At 44.4% G+C, this 15,161-nt stretch overlaps 1 protein-coding gene across 1 annotated transcript in view; it reads left to right on the top strand.

Moving 5' to 3' along the window:
• Nucleotides 1–15,161, top strand: part of umad1 (UBAP1-MVB12-associated (UMA) domain containing 1) — a 151,117-nt gene that overhangs the window by 112,463 nt on the left and 23,493 nt on the right. The gene's annotated exons all lie outside the window — the stretch shown is intronic.

Raw genomic sequence — 15,161 nt, 5'->3', positions numbered from 1 at the left:
CATTCCTGCCACCATCCTTAAAAGAAACAAAAGAAAATTTACAACCTAATGCCACTTTTACCTCATTGGCTGCTGGCAGCTGACATTCTAGTCCTGCCGTTCATGTGCATCATTCATGATGTGTCTGGAGCACAAGGACATGATATAAATGAGATGATTTCACATTATTTAGTCAAATTAGCTGATTTCTCATGAAACTACAGTGTTTCTGCACAGAAACCATCATCAGCCCCACTGACACAGCTATTTTCAGGGAGAGAGTGTGGGACCATGTTTGCAGGGCGGGTGGGTGGTGGTAGGAAAGACATTCAAATCCCAGTAAGAACAAAGAACAGTACAGCACAGGAACAGGCCATTCGGCCCTCCAAGCCTGCGCCGATCTTGATGCCTGCCTAAACTAACACCTTCTGCACTTCCGGGGCCCATATCCCTCTATTCCCTTCCTATTCATATATTTGTCAAGATGTCTCTTAAACGTCGCTATCGTATCTGCTTCCACCACCTCCCCTGCAGCAAGTTCCAGGCACTCACCACCCTCTGTGTAAAAAACTTGCCTCACACATCCCCTCTAAACTTTGCCCCTCGCACCTTAAACCTATGTCCCCTAATAACTGACTCTTCCACCCTGGGAAAAAGCTTCTGACTATCCACTCTGTCCATGCCGCTCATAACTTTGTAAACCTCTATCATGTCGCCCCTGCACCTCCGTCGCTCCAGTGAAAACAATCCGAGTTTTTCCAACCTCTCCTCATAGCTAATGCCCTCCAGACCAGGCAACATCCTGGTAAACCTCCTCTGTACCCTCTCAAGCCTCCACGTCCTTCTGGTAGTGTGGCGACCAGAATTGCACGCAATATTCTAAGTGTGGCCTAACTAAGGTTCTGTACAGCTGCATCATGACTTGCCAATTTTTATACTCTATGCCCCGACCGATGAAGGCAAGCATGCCGTATGCCTTCTTGACTACCTTATCCACCTGTGTTGCCACTTTCAGTGACCTGTGGACCTGTACGCCCAGATCTCTCTGCCTGTCAATACTCCTAAGGGTTCTGCCATTTACTGTATACCTCCCATCTGCATTAGACCTTCCAAAATGTATTACCTCACATTTGTCCGGATTAAACTCCATCTGCCATTTCTCCGCCCAAGTCTCCAACCGATCTATATCCTGCTGTATCCTCTGACAATCCTCATCATTATCCGCAACTCCACCAACCTTTGTGTCGTCCGCAAACTTACTAATCAGACCAGCTACATTTTCCCCCAAATCATTTATATATACTACAAAGAGCAAAGGTCCCAGCACTGATCCCTGCGGAACACCACTAGTCACAACCCTCCATTCAGAAAAACACCCATCCACTGTTACCCTCTGTCTTCTGTGACTGAGCCAGTTCTGTATCCATCTTGCCAGCTCACCTCTGATCCCGTGTGACTTCACCTTTTGCACCAGTCTGCCATGCGGGACCTTGTCAAAGGCTTTACTAAAGTCCATATAGACAACATCCACTGCCCTTCCCTCATCAATCATCTTCCTCACTTCCTCAAAAAACTCAATCAAATTAGTGAGACACGACCTCCCCTTCACAAAACCATGCTGTCTCTCGCTAATATGTTTGTTTGTTTCCAAATGGGAGTAAATCCTGTCCCGAAGAATCCTCTCTAATAGTTTCCCTACCACTGACATACGGCTCACCGGCCTATAATTTCCTGGATTATCCTTACCACCCTTCTTAAACAAAGGAACAACATTGGCTATTCTCCAGTCCTCTGGGACTGTAAGGTGGAGGTCATAGAACATAAGAACATAGAACAGTACAGCACAGTACAGGCCCTTCGGCCCACGATGTTGTGCCGACCTTTTAACCTACTCTAAGATCAAACTACCTACCTACCCTTCATTCTACTATCATCCATGTACCTATCCAAGAGTCGCTTAAATGTCCCTAATGTATCTGCTTCTGCTACCACCGCTGGCAGCGCATTCCACGCACCCACCACTCTCTGTGTAAAGAACCTACCTCTGACATCTCCCCGAAACCTTCCTCCAATCACCTTAAAATTATGCCCCCTGGTGATAGCCCTTTCCACCCTGGGAAAAAGTCGTCCTGCAGAATTTAACAGCAGGAGCTCAGTATCATTTTTTATTACTTTTCCTGCTCGACAGCCAGACAGATTGATAGGTTGGCCAACTGCCAGGCTAAAAACCCTGTGGTAGAAAGCCATGGCCAGGACCCAGTGGTGCCAGTCCCCAGCAATCTGGAAAGATTGCGAGTTGATGTGGGGACTCAGCAAAGATCACAGGGCATGACGGGGTGGTGGTGGGGGCAGTGGTCAAACTGGCAATCAGGAGGGAGGGAAAGATTGTGCACTATGATGCTTGGCGGGGGCATGGGGAGGGGGGCGTTTGGGTCATCAGCTGATGGCAGCAGACGGTTTGCTTGAGGAGCTGGGGGAAACATGCCTGCTCCTCCTGGTTCATAACCTAGCGCTATTAAAAAAACAACTTACCTGCTTGATCAGGCTCTTCCCATCTTCATTCAGCTGCCAGGTTTCCTGAGCCCAGGGAACCCTGTCCAGCCAGCCTCAAATTTAAATCAGCCACCCAACTGCACTGAGAGAGCCTAATTTAACTATTGCAATAAGCTGTCCCACTTATTGAGAGCAAGACATGTACACAACATGCAACTGGCCACCATAAAAATGGCAGCAAGAGTGTACATGGCAGGTTGGGGTCACGTTGTACGATTTTTAACCCTCTCCCGTCCATGGTGGGGGTCAGGTTAAAAGTCCCCTAATGTGGGTCATGTTTGTGGAAAATATTCTGACAAGGGTCAAGTACACTTACTCGTGTTTAATGATCATTCATGCCTTAGCCAGCAAGTATGCTGGTTTCTCTAAATATAATATTTTTCATTTACAACATCCAGCTGCTGCTTAAAAGAATCCAGCCTATGGCCTCAACTACCTTTTTCTGGCACTCTATTCTAGCTGTAGGTCACCCATCATGTAAAAAGAAATAAATTCTAGGATACATCCTAAATGCTAATGGGAAGTGAGCTTGAATGTTGATTGAATCTTGGTCTGACATTGACCGGGAGTGAGTGAAGACAGATCAGAGAGCAAGAACTTGCGCATTTATACTGCCTTATTTCTTCAGGATGTCACAAAGCACCTGACAACTAACGAATTATTTATGAAGTGCATTACACGTGCAGCAACAAATTTGCACACCAGGTTCCACAAACAGGAAATGAAAGGAACCAACAGATAATCTATTTTGGTGGTATACATTCAGGAGAGAGTGTTGATTTAAACCCACAATTTTCTAATCCAGAGGTGAGAATGCCACTAATGGACTCAATCTAACAATCCCTTGGAGGGCCCCACCAGCGGCGATGGCCAATCCCCCCCCCCACTTTGCCAAGGCCTGCCTGACTGACTCCAGCGACCCTGACCCCACTCACCTGTTCCGGGGTCTCCGCATCTCCCAGTGCTGCTGCCAGGGTATATTTATATTTATATTTAGAGATACAGCACTGAAACAGGCCCTGCGGCCCACCGAGTCTGTGCCGACCATCAACCACCCATTTATACTAATCCTACATAAATCCCATTACCCTCTCACATTCCCATCTATATTAGGGGCAATTTATAATGGCCAATTTACTTATAAACCTGCAAGTCTTTGGCTGTGGGAGGAAATCGGAGCACCCAGCGAAAACCCACGCGGTCACAGGGAGAACTTGCAAACTCTGCACAGGCAGTACCCAGAATCGAACCCGGGTTGCTGGAGCTGTGAGGCTGCGGTGCTAACCACCGCGCCGTCCTTACTGCAGAACTGCCGGCCCTCCGATTGGCCAGCAGCTCTGGAGGCCGGAGCTCGTCCCTTAAAGGCATGGTGTCCCCGATGGTGGGCAATTAATTTGTTGCTCACCATTAAATTGGTCTGACACAAGGCTGAGGTGGGTTCTCCGCCGCCTTCTGGCCTGCAGACAGGATCCCCGTCGCTGGAATAAAATACAGCCCTCTGTCTAGTCCATGATTGAATTCTTCGTGTTAAATATCTGTCTGATAATATTGGTAGCAATAATTTCTAGATTCTTAAGTATAAAGGTATACCAAGAAATAGCACCTTCCATTTATATAAAAGCAGGTTTGACAAAACATCATCTCTGTTTTGTTTCTCTCCACAAATGTTGCTTGACCTGCTGAGTATTTCCAGCATTTTTGTTTTTTATTTCACTTTCATTTATATAGATCCATTAATGTAGTAATTGAGTAATTGTCCCTTAATATTTAAAAGAGGGGAAAATAAACACCAAACAATATAAGTGTTAGGAGGTGTGAATTAAGACATATTCAAAAGGCTTTTAAATATAGGGGAAGAGGTAGTAGGGTGGAGGCTTTTATGGTGAAATTTCCAGAGGCTGGAGCCTGTTCTTGTGGTTCACATGGATATTAAAGATACAGTACTATTTAAAGAAGGGTTTCCTGGTGTTCAGTCTCAGAATTCATTTTTCTCTGAGCAAAGTTATAGGAGATCTACTGCATTATATAATAGTGTATGCTTTATGATATAACAGTCTTGTCATTATAAAATGGCATATTCTCTGATTTCCTGTGTGAAGCACAGAAAATTCATTGGTGTACTATAAAACTCTTTAACATTTTAATGATGAGAGGTCCCCACTTCTACTACTCACGTCATTGAAATGTAGGAATGTTCAGTTGCCAGAAACTGAAAAGATGTAGTTGTTAAAAAGACCAACTTCTGGAGACTGAGCTAGCCCTTTTAGGACACACAAAGTTAGAATACCTTTCAGAGTATTAACAGGGTGAGAAAAAGCATCTCGGGAAGTAATGATCAGTATGTACTTAAAATCTTAACTCTTTAAATTATACTTTATTTATCACATCCCATTCCAGCTTTCAAGTTTATATTTGTAGTCTATACATGACCAGACCATGGTCTGATTTCTTGTTTAAAAAAGGGAATGTATGTATTTGTGGCATAAAATAACTGTACATGTATTTTTTTCCATCCACGTTGTTACTCAGGTGAAAAAATATCACATGATATTGAACTCTGTTGTAATGTAGTTCGGCACATGTGAAGTAAACTTGTTGAATTTAGCACTAATATTGCTATCTGTAGAAACTTGCCCTCACCCTTCTGGATATGTTTTGCTTAAATGCTGTTTCTTCTTAAATTCAAATAAGGAAATGTTTTAATCTATGTTTTTAGCAAGTATGTTGCTGCCTCTTATTCAAACTTTAAAAGCAAAGTAACAATTTGTTTCCAGCATTAATCAAACTTCTCGTTGTGAACATTTTAAATGTGACAGATGGTCTAGTAATGAGTAAAGGTTAATAAAGATTCATAACTTTTCTATTCAGTAACTTTTCAAATGAATTTGACTTGAGAAGAGACAAAAGGTGTAAGTATTAGTAACTTAATCGCAGCTTGATGTGGCAGTGTAAAGCTGTTGATATGCAATGAGGGCCTGATCTGGCCTCTCCAACCCTGCAGCTGCTGACACCTTTTCCACCAGATCCCCATGGAATTGCACAAAAAGTAATATGCTTAATAATATACACTTGTAAAATCTAGAACCAGTAAAAATGTTTGTTCCTTTCAGTAAATTTCTCTGTGACTAACAGAGTTACTCTGAAGCAGTGTTTTAGGCTGTCAGGACAGTTAAAGACTAAAAGGCAACACTGTATATTGACTATGCAAATGCACTATTTTGTTTGCCATTTATCATGGTCTCGGCCAGGTGTTTCACTCATTTTATTTGGTAGGCCTTATCTGGTATCCAGCCACTGGCTGTGGCCCATGTTCAGCAGAGGTTGTTTGAACATGCTGTGGTAAAAATTGATATGCGTTTTGCCTTTTTTCTGTTGTAAATTAACGGTAATGTATGCTAATTTCTGAGCATTTGGCATGTCCTATACCTGGATTATGCTGACGGCATGGTCATTGCCACATTGTTTCTCATTGTTTTTTGACATTCCTGGCATCTGAAAACTTAAGTGTGCAAAGAAGGGTCCTGTATTTCTTGTAGGATCCTGTGCCTGTTTCAGGACCCTTCTTTACTAAATGCATGAGAAACTAGGTGGAGAATGCAAGCTCCTGAATTTCCCTCGCAGCAGACTCAAATTTGATCCCCAGTATTGGTGGAAATCTGGAGGTGCGACAAACGCGGCAGCTAGTCTCTATTATTAAAATGAGGCTTGAGGCTCAATTTCCGATGAGCCTCTGACCCCAGCTTCTAGTGAGTGCTTAAATTTCCACCCCACTATTTCTGCAGATTTTAGCTTGCAATTCATCAAAAATTCTCTCTCAGAAAATGGTTTTGTTGAGACAGCTATTTCTTGCACTATCACATACTGTGTCTTAACAGCATCGTGGATACATGAGCATGAATAAATAACAGTACTAATTAGGAAATTTATCTTTATGCAACTTTCCTATGTTTTTATCATATTAGTCAACACGGTTTGCTTAATACTATTTTTGAATGTTATATTCTCTCACCACAGTTACCTCTCGCTTACAAAGCAAGCATGCAGGCTTTTCATTTGAGTCTACAAAAAAAAAAACAATTTCCCACCATCCTTGCAAACTGCCATTCCAATTCCAACCTTCCTTTCTTCTCCAAACTTTTTGAATGTGTTGTCACCTCCTAAATTCATGCCCATCTTTCCCGGCACTCCATTTTTGAATCTTTCCAATCAGGTTTCTGTCCTTGCCACAGTACTGAAACTGCTCTCATCAAAGTTACAATTGACACCCCATACATTTTTTTTTTAGAGATACAGCACTGAAACAGGCCCTTCGGCCCACCAGGTCTGTGCCGACCAACAACCACCCATTTCTACTAACCCTGCAGTAATCCCATATTCCCTACCACCTACCTACATTAGGGACAATTTACAATGGCCAATTTACTTATCAACCTGCAGGTCTTTGGCTGTGGGAGGAAACCAGAGCACCCAGCGAAAACCCACGAGGTCAAGGGAGAACTTGCAAACTCCGCACAGGCAGTACCCAGAATCAAACCCGGGTCCCTGGAGATGTGAGGCTGTGGTGCTAACCACTGCCCCACTGTGCCACCCCACATGACTGTGACAAAGGTAAACTATCCCCCCTAGTCCTTCTCAACCTGTTTACAACGTTTGACACAGTTGACCACACTCTCCTTCTCCAATGTCATCCAGCTGAGTGGGACCGCACTTGCCCAGCTCCATTCTTATCTAATCGTAGCCAGAGTATCACTTGCAATGCAATCTCACTCCTGCATTGTTTCCTCTGGTGTCCCCCAAGGATCTATCCTTGGCCCCTCCTATTTCCCATCCACATGCTGCCCCGCAGTGACATCATTCAAAAGCACTGCGATAGTTTTCGCACTCAGCTCTACCTCACCACCACCTCTTTCGACTCCTCCACTATTGCTAAATTATCAGACTGCTTGTTTGACATCCAGCGATATAGTTCCAAGTCAGGATGGTTTGTGGCTTGGAGGGGAACTTGTAGGTGATGGTGTTCCCGTGCATCAGACTGCTTGTTTGACATCCAATACTAGAGGAGCAGAAATTTCCTTGAATTAAATATTGGGAAGACTAAAGCCACTGTTTTTGTTACCCGCTACAAACTCTGTTTCCTAGCTACGGACTCAAACCCTCTCCCTAGCAGCAGTCTGAGACTGAAGTAGGCTGTTCTCAACCTTGGTGTCATAAGTTAACCTGAGATGAGCTTCTGACCACAAAAGCATGCCATCACCCAAGACTGCCTATGTCCAGTTCCATTCTTATCTGCCCTTGTCATTTTAGATGGTAGAGGTCGCGGGTTTGGAAGGTACTGTCTAAGGAGCCTTGGTGTGTTGCTGCAGTGCATCTTGTAGATGGTACACATTGCTGCCACTGTGCGTCAGTGGTGAAGGGAGAGACTGTTTGTGGATGGGGTGCCAATCAAGTGGGCTGCTTTGTCCTGGATGGTGTCGAGCTTCTTGAGTGTTGTTAGAGCTGCACCCATCCAGACAAGTGGAGAGTATTCCATCACACTTCTGACTTGTGCCTTGTAGATGATGGACAGGCTTTGGGGGGTCAGGAGGTGAGTTACTCACCACAGGATTCCTAGCCTCTGACCTGCTCTTGTAGCCATGGTATTTATATGGCTACTCCAGTTCAGTTTCTGGTCAGTGATGACCCCAAGGATATTGATCGTGGGGGATTCAGCGATTGTGATGTCATTGAATGTCGAGGGGAGATGGTTAGATTCTCTCTTGTTGGTGATGGTCATTTCCTGGCACTTGTGTGGCGTGAATGTTACTTGCCACTTATCAGCCCAAGCCTGGATATTGTCCAGGTCTTGCTGCATTTCTACAGGCGAATTGGAGTAGGAGGCTCCACAAACATCCCCATCCTCAATGATGGGAGAGCCCAGCACATCAGTGAAAAAGACGAACATTTGCAACCATCTTGCCAGATGTGTAAAGTGGATGATCAGTCTCTGCCTCCTGAGGTCCCAGCATCACAGATCCTAGTTTTCAACCAATTCAATTCACCTGTGATATCTCGTGATCTCAAGAAACTGCTGAAGGCACTGGATATAGCAAAGGCTTTATGGGCCCTGACAACATCCCAGCTGTCGTACTGTGCTCCAGAAATAGCCGCACCCCTAGTCTAGCTGTTCCAGTACAGCTACAACACTGGCATCTACCCGGCAATGTGGAAAATTGCTCAGGTATGTCCTGTCCACAAAAAGCAGGACAAATACAATCCTGACAATGACTGTCCCATCAGCATACTCTCAATCGTCAGCAAAGTGAGCAGCCTGCTTGATCGGCATCTTTTCCACCACCTTAAGCATTCACTCCTTCCACCACCAGCGTACAGTGGCAGCAGTGTGTCACATACACAAGAAGTATGGTGATGAAAAATTATGGACAAAAACCAAAATTATAAAAACTGACTGTGGCTTTTAAAAAAATTTACTTTTCTTTTAAAAAGTGAACAATATGCTCCAAAATGGCCACTGAAGGAAAATGACTTGGCCTTTACATGTTCAAACTGTCTGACAGGGACAAAGAAAAATCTTCAAAGCTAAGAGGTGTCAATTGCATGCATCCTACACCTCTCCTGAAATATTCCTGAATTGAATAGGTTCTTCTGAAACGAAGAAGATTTGATTGCATTAGAGATTGGGCGGCACAGTGGCGCAGTGGTTTACACTGCAGCCTCACAGCTCCAGCGACCCGGGTTCAATTCTGGGTACTGCCTGTGTCGAGTTTGCAAGTTCTCCCTGTGTCTGCGTGGGTTTCCTCCGGGTGCTCCGGTTTCCTCCCACAGCCAAAACGACTTGCAGGTTGATAGGTAAATTGGCCATTATAAATTGCCCCTAGTACAGGTAGGTGGTAGGGGAATATAGGTGAGGATGTGGTAGGAATATGGGATTAGTGTAGGATTAGTATAAATGGGTGGTTAATGGTCGGCATAGACTCGGTGGGCCGAAGGGCCTGTTTCAGTGCTGTATCTCTAAATCTAAATCTAAAAAGATGTGATTGCACTGGTGAAGGTACAGAGGAGATTTATGAGGATGTTGCCTGGATTGGAGAATTTTAGTTATGAGGAAAGATTGGATAGGCAAGGGTTGTTTTCTTTGGAACAGAGGAGACTGAGGGGAAACCTAATTGAAGGGTATAAAATTATGAGGGGTCGAGATAGAGTGGATAGGAAGGCCCTATCCCCCTGATTGAGGGGTCCATAACCAGGGGCATAGATTTAAGGTAAGAGGTAGGAAGTTTAGACGGGATTTGAGAAATTTTTTCACCCAGATGATGGTGGGGATCTGAAACTCACTGCCTGAAAGGGTGGGAGAGGCAGAAACCCTCGTAACATTTAAAAAGTACTTGGATATACACTTAAAGTGCCATACCCTACAAGGCTATGGACCGAAGCTCGGAATAGGCTGGATGGCTACTTGTCGGCTGGCACGGTTATGATAGACTGAATAGCCCCCTTCTGTGCTGTAAATTTCAGCACAGATTCACTGCTGCTCGCACCAGCCTGGGAGAGGTGGAGAGCAGCGTATGGCACAGCAGTCTCACACCCTCCACTCCTCTCAAGGCAACAAACTCCACAAATAACCCCAGGCCCTAGGCCCCATTTCAGTTGAAGATATCAATGGTCCAGTCAGGCGGGCAGAGAAGTGGCAAATGGAGTTCAATCCAGAGAAGTGTAAGGTAATGCATTTGAGGAGGACAAACAAAGCAAGGGAATGCACAATAAATGGTAAGATTCTGAAAAGCATAGAGGAAGAGCAGGACCTTGAAGTTTATGTCTGCGGAACCCTGAAGGTCGTAGGACAGGTAGAAACATAGAAAATAGGAGCAGGAGGAGGCCATTCGGCCCTTCGAGCCTGCTCCACTATTCATTACAATCATGGCTGATCCTCCAACTCTGTAGCCTGTTCCCGCTTTCGCCCCATACCCTTTGATCCCTTTAGACCCAAGAGCTATATCTAACTCCTTTGTGAAAACATACTATGTTTTGGCCTCAACTGCTTTTTGTGGCAGCGAATTCCACAGGCTCACTACTGTCTGGGTGAAGAAGTCCTGAAAGGTTTACCCCGTATCCTTAGACTATGATCCCTTGTTCTGGACTCTTCCGTCATGGGGAACATCTACCCTGTCAAGTCCTGTTGGAATTTTATAGGTTTCTAAGAGACCCCCCCTCACTTTTCTGAACTTCAGCGAATATAATCCTAACCGATTCAATCCCTCCTCATACGCGAGTCCCACCATCGCAGGAATCAGTCTGGTAAACCTTCGCTGCACTCCCTCTATAACAAGATTATCCTTCCTCAGATAAGGAGACCAAACCTGCACACAATATTCCAGGTGTGGCCTCACCAAGGCCCTGTATAATTGCAGGACATCCCTGCTCCTGTACTCGAATCCTCTCACTATAAAGGCCAACATACCATTTGCCTTTTTTACCGCCTGTTGTACCGCCTGGGACTGACGCCTGTTGCACCTGCATGCTTACCTTCAGTGACTGGTGTACGAGAACACCCAGGTCTTACTGCATATTCCCCCCTCTCACTTTATAGCCATTCAGATAATAATCTGCCTTCCTGTTTTTGCTACCAAAGTGGATAACCTCACATTTATCCACATTATACTGCATCTGCCATGCGTTAGCTCACTCACTCAACTTGTCTAAATCACCCTGAAGCCTCTCTGTATCCTCCTCACAACTCACCCTCCCACCCAGTTTTGTGTCATCTGCAGATTTGGAGATATTAAATTTAGTTCCCTCATCTAAATCATTAATGTATATTGTGAATACCTGGGGTGCTAGCACCGATCCCTGCGGTACCCCACTAGTCACTGCCTGCCATTCGGAAAAAGACCCATTTATCCCTACTCTTTGTTTCCTGTCCGCCAACCAATTTTCTATCCATCACGATACACTACCCCCAATCCCTTGCGCTTTAATTTTACATGCTGATCTCTTATGTGGGACTTTGTCGAAAAGCCTTCTGAAAGTCCAAATAAACCAAATCCACTGGCTCCCCCTCATCAACTCTACTAGTTACATCCTCGAAGAATTCTCGTAGATTTGTCAAGGATGATTTCCCTTTTGTAAATCCATGGTGACTCTACTCAATTCTACCACTGTTCTCTAAGTACTCTGCTATAAAATCTTTGGATTTTAGAATTTCCCCCACTACCGATGTCAGGCTGACTGGTCTATAATGCCCTGCTTTCTCTACCTCCCTTTTTAAATAGTGGGGTTACATTAGCTACCCTCCAATCTGTAGAAACTGTTCCAGAAAATCCCAAGGCATTTTATAAGTATGTTAGGGGCAAGAGGATAACCAGGGAAAAAGTGGGGCCCATTAGGGATCCAAGAGCCAATCTGTGTGAGGTTTTGAACAACTACTTTTCATCTGTGTTCACTATGGTGAGAGACGATGTAGGTGTAGTGATCAGGGAGGGGGATTGTGATATACTTGATCAAATTAGCATTGAAAAGGAGGAAGTATTAGCCGTATAAGCGGGCTTAAAGGTGGATAAATCCCCAGGCCCAGATGAGATGTATCCCAGGCTGCAATGTGAGGCAAGGGAGGAGATAGCGGGGGCTCTGACACAAATTTTCAGATCCTGTCTGGCCACAGGAGAGGTGCCAAAGGACTGGAGGACAACGAATGTGGTACCATTATTCAAGAAGGGTAGCAGGGATAAACCAGGTAATTATAGGCCTGCGAGTCTAACGTCAGTGGTAGGGAAATTATTGGAAACAATTCTGAGACACAGGATTAATCTCCACTTGGAGAGGCAGGGATTGATCAGGGATAGTCAGCATGGCTTTGTCATGGGGAGATCGTGTCTAACGAATTTGAATTTTTTGAGGAGGTGACTAGATGTGTAGATGAGGGTAAAGCAGTTGATGTCATCTACATGGACTTCAGAGAGGCTTTTGATAAGGTCCCGCATGGGAGATTGGTTAAGAAAGTAAAAGCCATGGGATCCAGGGTAATTTGGCAAATTGGATTCAAAATTGGCTTAGTGGAAGGAGGCAGAGGGTGATGGGTTGTTTTTGTGAATGGAGGCCTGTGACCAGTGGGGTACCGCAGGAATCAGTGCTGGAACCCTTACTGTTTGTAGTGTACAGTAATGATTTAGATGTGAATATAGGAGGCATGATCAGTAAGTTCGCAGACGACACAAAAATTGGTGGTGTCTTAAATAGTGAGCAGGAAGGTCTTAGATTACAGGACAATATAGATGGGCTGGTAAGATGGACAGAGCAGTGGCAAAAGGAGTTTAATCCTGAAAAGTGTGAGGTGATGCACTTTGGGAGGACTAACAAGGCAAGAGAATATGCACTAGATGGTAGGACCCTAGGGAGTACAGAGGGTCAGAGGGACCTTGGGGTGCTTGTCCATAGATCACTGAAGGCAGCAGCACAGGTAGATCAGGTGGTTAGGAAGGCATATGGGATACTTGCCTTTATTAGCCGAGGCATAGAATATAAGAGCAGGGAGGTTATGATGGAGCTGTATAAAATGCTGATTAGGCTGCAGCTGGAGTACTGTGTACAGTTCTGATCACCACACTATAGGAAGGATGTGATTGCAGTGGAGAGGGCACAGAGGAGATTCACCAAGATGTTTCCTGGGCTGGAGCATTTCAGTTATGAAGACAGACTATTAGGCTGGGGTTGTTTTCCTTGGAGCAGAGAAGTCTGAGGGGAGACCTGATTAAGGTATACAAAATTATGAGGGGCATTGATTGGTTAGATAGGAAGAAACTTTTTTCCCTTAGCAGCAAGGTTAATAACTAGGGGGCATAAATTTAAGGTAAGGTGAGGAGGTTTAGAGGGAAGTTGAGGAAAATTTTTTTCACCCAGAGGTTGGAATCTGGAACACACTGCCTGAAGGGGTGGTAGAGGCAGAAACACTCACAACATTTAAGAAGTATTTAGATGAGCACTTGGAACGCCATAACATGCAAGGCTACGGGCCAAGTGCGGGGACGTGGGATTAATTTTGGACGGGTGCTTGATGGTCGGCGCAGGCGCATCGGGCCGAAGGACCTGTTTCTGTGCTGTTAAACTCTATGACTCTATTTTGAATATTAGAAGTTTCTGTTATTGAGAGAAAAGGCATCTGGAAAGAAATTCAGAAGGCATTTTGAGCAATTCATGGGAACCATTGGACAGATCTTTAAAATTTTTATCTTTGTTTAAAAATCACTCCAAGCTATCTCTGTAACTTCCTCCAGTCCTTAATTCTCCATGATTTCTGTGCTTCTGTACTCTGGCTTCTTTCGCAATTGCAATTTTCTTTGCTGCGCCATTTGTATCAGCTGCCTGGACCCTAAAATTTTGAAATTCCCTCCCTAAACCACTTCTCCTCTCTATCTCTCTCCTCCTCCTTTAAAACACTCCTTAAAATCCATTTGACCAGTTTTTTTTGGTCACTTGTCCTAAAATGTCTTTATCTAGCATGCTTTCAAATTTTGTTAATTTCTCTGGTTAAGTGCAGACAGCATTTTACAACGTTAAAAGCACTATATGTGTGCATCTTGTAGTAGTAGATTGTGCAATCTCAGGCTAATATAGTTTACTAAATAGTAGTGATTTTGTGTCACTGTTTACTATTGAAGGTATTTATCACAGCACCATCTACAGGAGTAATGGATACTGCATTATCTATACATGGATTTTAGTAACTGGAAAACTTCATCGACTTTGCTTCCAATTTCCACCCTTCTCACCTTTACATGGTCTATTTCTGACAGTGAACATCAACGCAAGCTCGAGGAGCAGCACCTGATCTTTTGATTAGGTACTCTACAGCCTTGCGGCCTGAACATTGAGTTCAATTACTTCAGAGCATGACTGGCCCCTTTTTAAAATATAATTTCATATTTTCTATTTTATTTTTTAACCATGTGCCTGTTTTTCATGTAGGCAGAGTTTCTCATTGTTCCGCTATTAACACTCTCTCTGGACTAATGCTTTGTCTTTCACCACACAATCATTGCCTTTGTCACAGGACAGCTTTGTTATTGAATCCCTCCTGCCCTCTGCCCTATCACACATCTCCCCTTTTGTTCTCTGACCCACCAACCCCCTTCACTAGCTTAAAACCTAATTCTTTTCTAACCTTTGCCAGTTCTGATTAAAGGTCACAAACCTGAAACGTTAACTCTGCTTCTCTCTCCACAGATGTTGCCTGACCTGTTGAGTATTTCCAGCACTTTCTGTGCTGAATTTTATGAGCGCGCTGCAGTTTGCCGTCCCTGAGCCCCCACGATATTACGTGCGGGGGACTCATTTAACTAGAGGGGGTGGAGTGGTCATTCCCAATGACATGAGGGGGTGCCGCCGTGTCCCTGGCAACGGCGTCCGGCACCACTGCACAGGTGCCAGCGCCATTTTTAAAGGGCTTTAAGCCCTTCAGTACAATTTTAATATTTAAAGTGGTAGCATTGTGAAATTTTATCAAATAAAATTTTTTGTGATGGAGGCCCTTCCCCAACCCCCCCCCCCCCCCCCCCCCCATGGTCATTTAAGTGGCACCTAATGTCAGAAAAAACTTTATTCTCTTCCCAAACTTTCCCCCCCAACCTGCTGACATTTGG

This window comes from Heterodontus francisci, chromosome 2 (genome assembly GCF_036365525.1).
Source record: "Heterodontus francisci isolate sHetFra1 chromosome 2, sHetFra1.hap1, whole genome shotgun sequence".
Lineage (NCBI taxonomy): Eukaryota > Metazoa > Chordata > Chondrichthyes > Heterodontiformes > Heterodontidae > Heterodontus > Heterodontus francisci.
The sequence above is the reverse complement of the archived record's forward strand: the minus strand, read 5'-3'. Positions and strand labels throughout refer to the sequence as shown.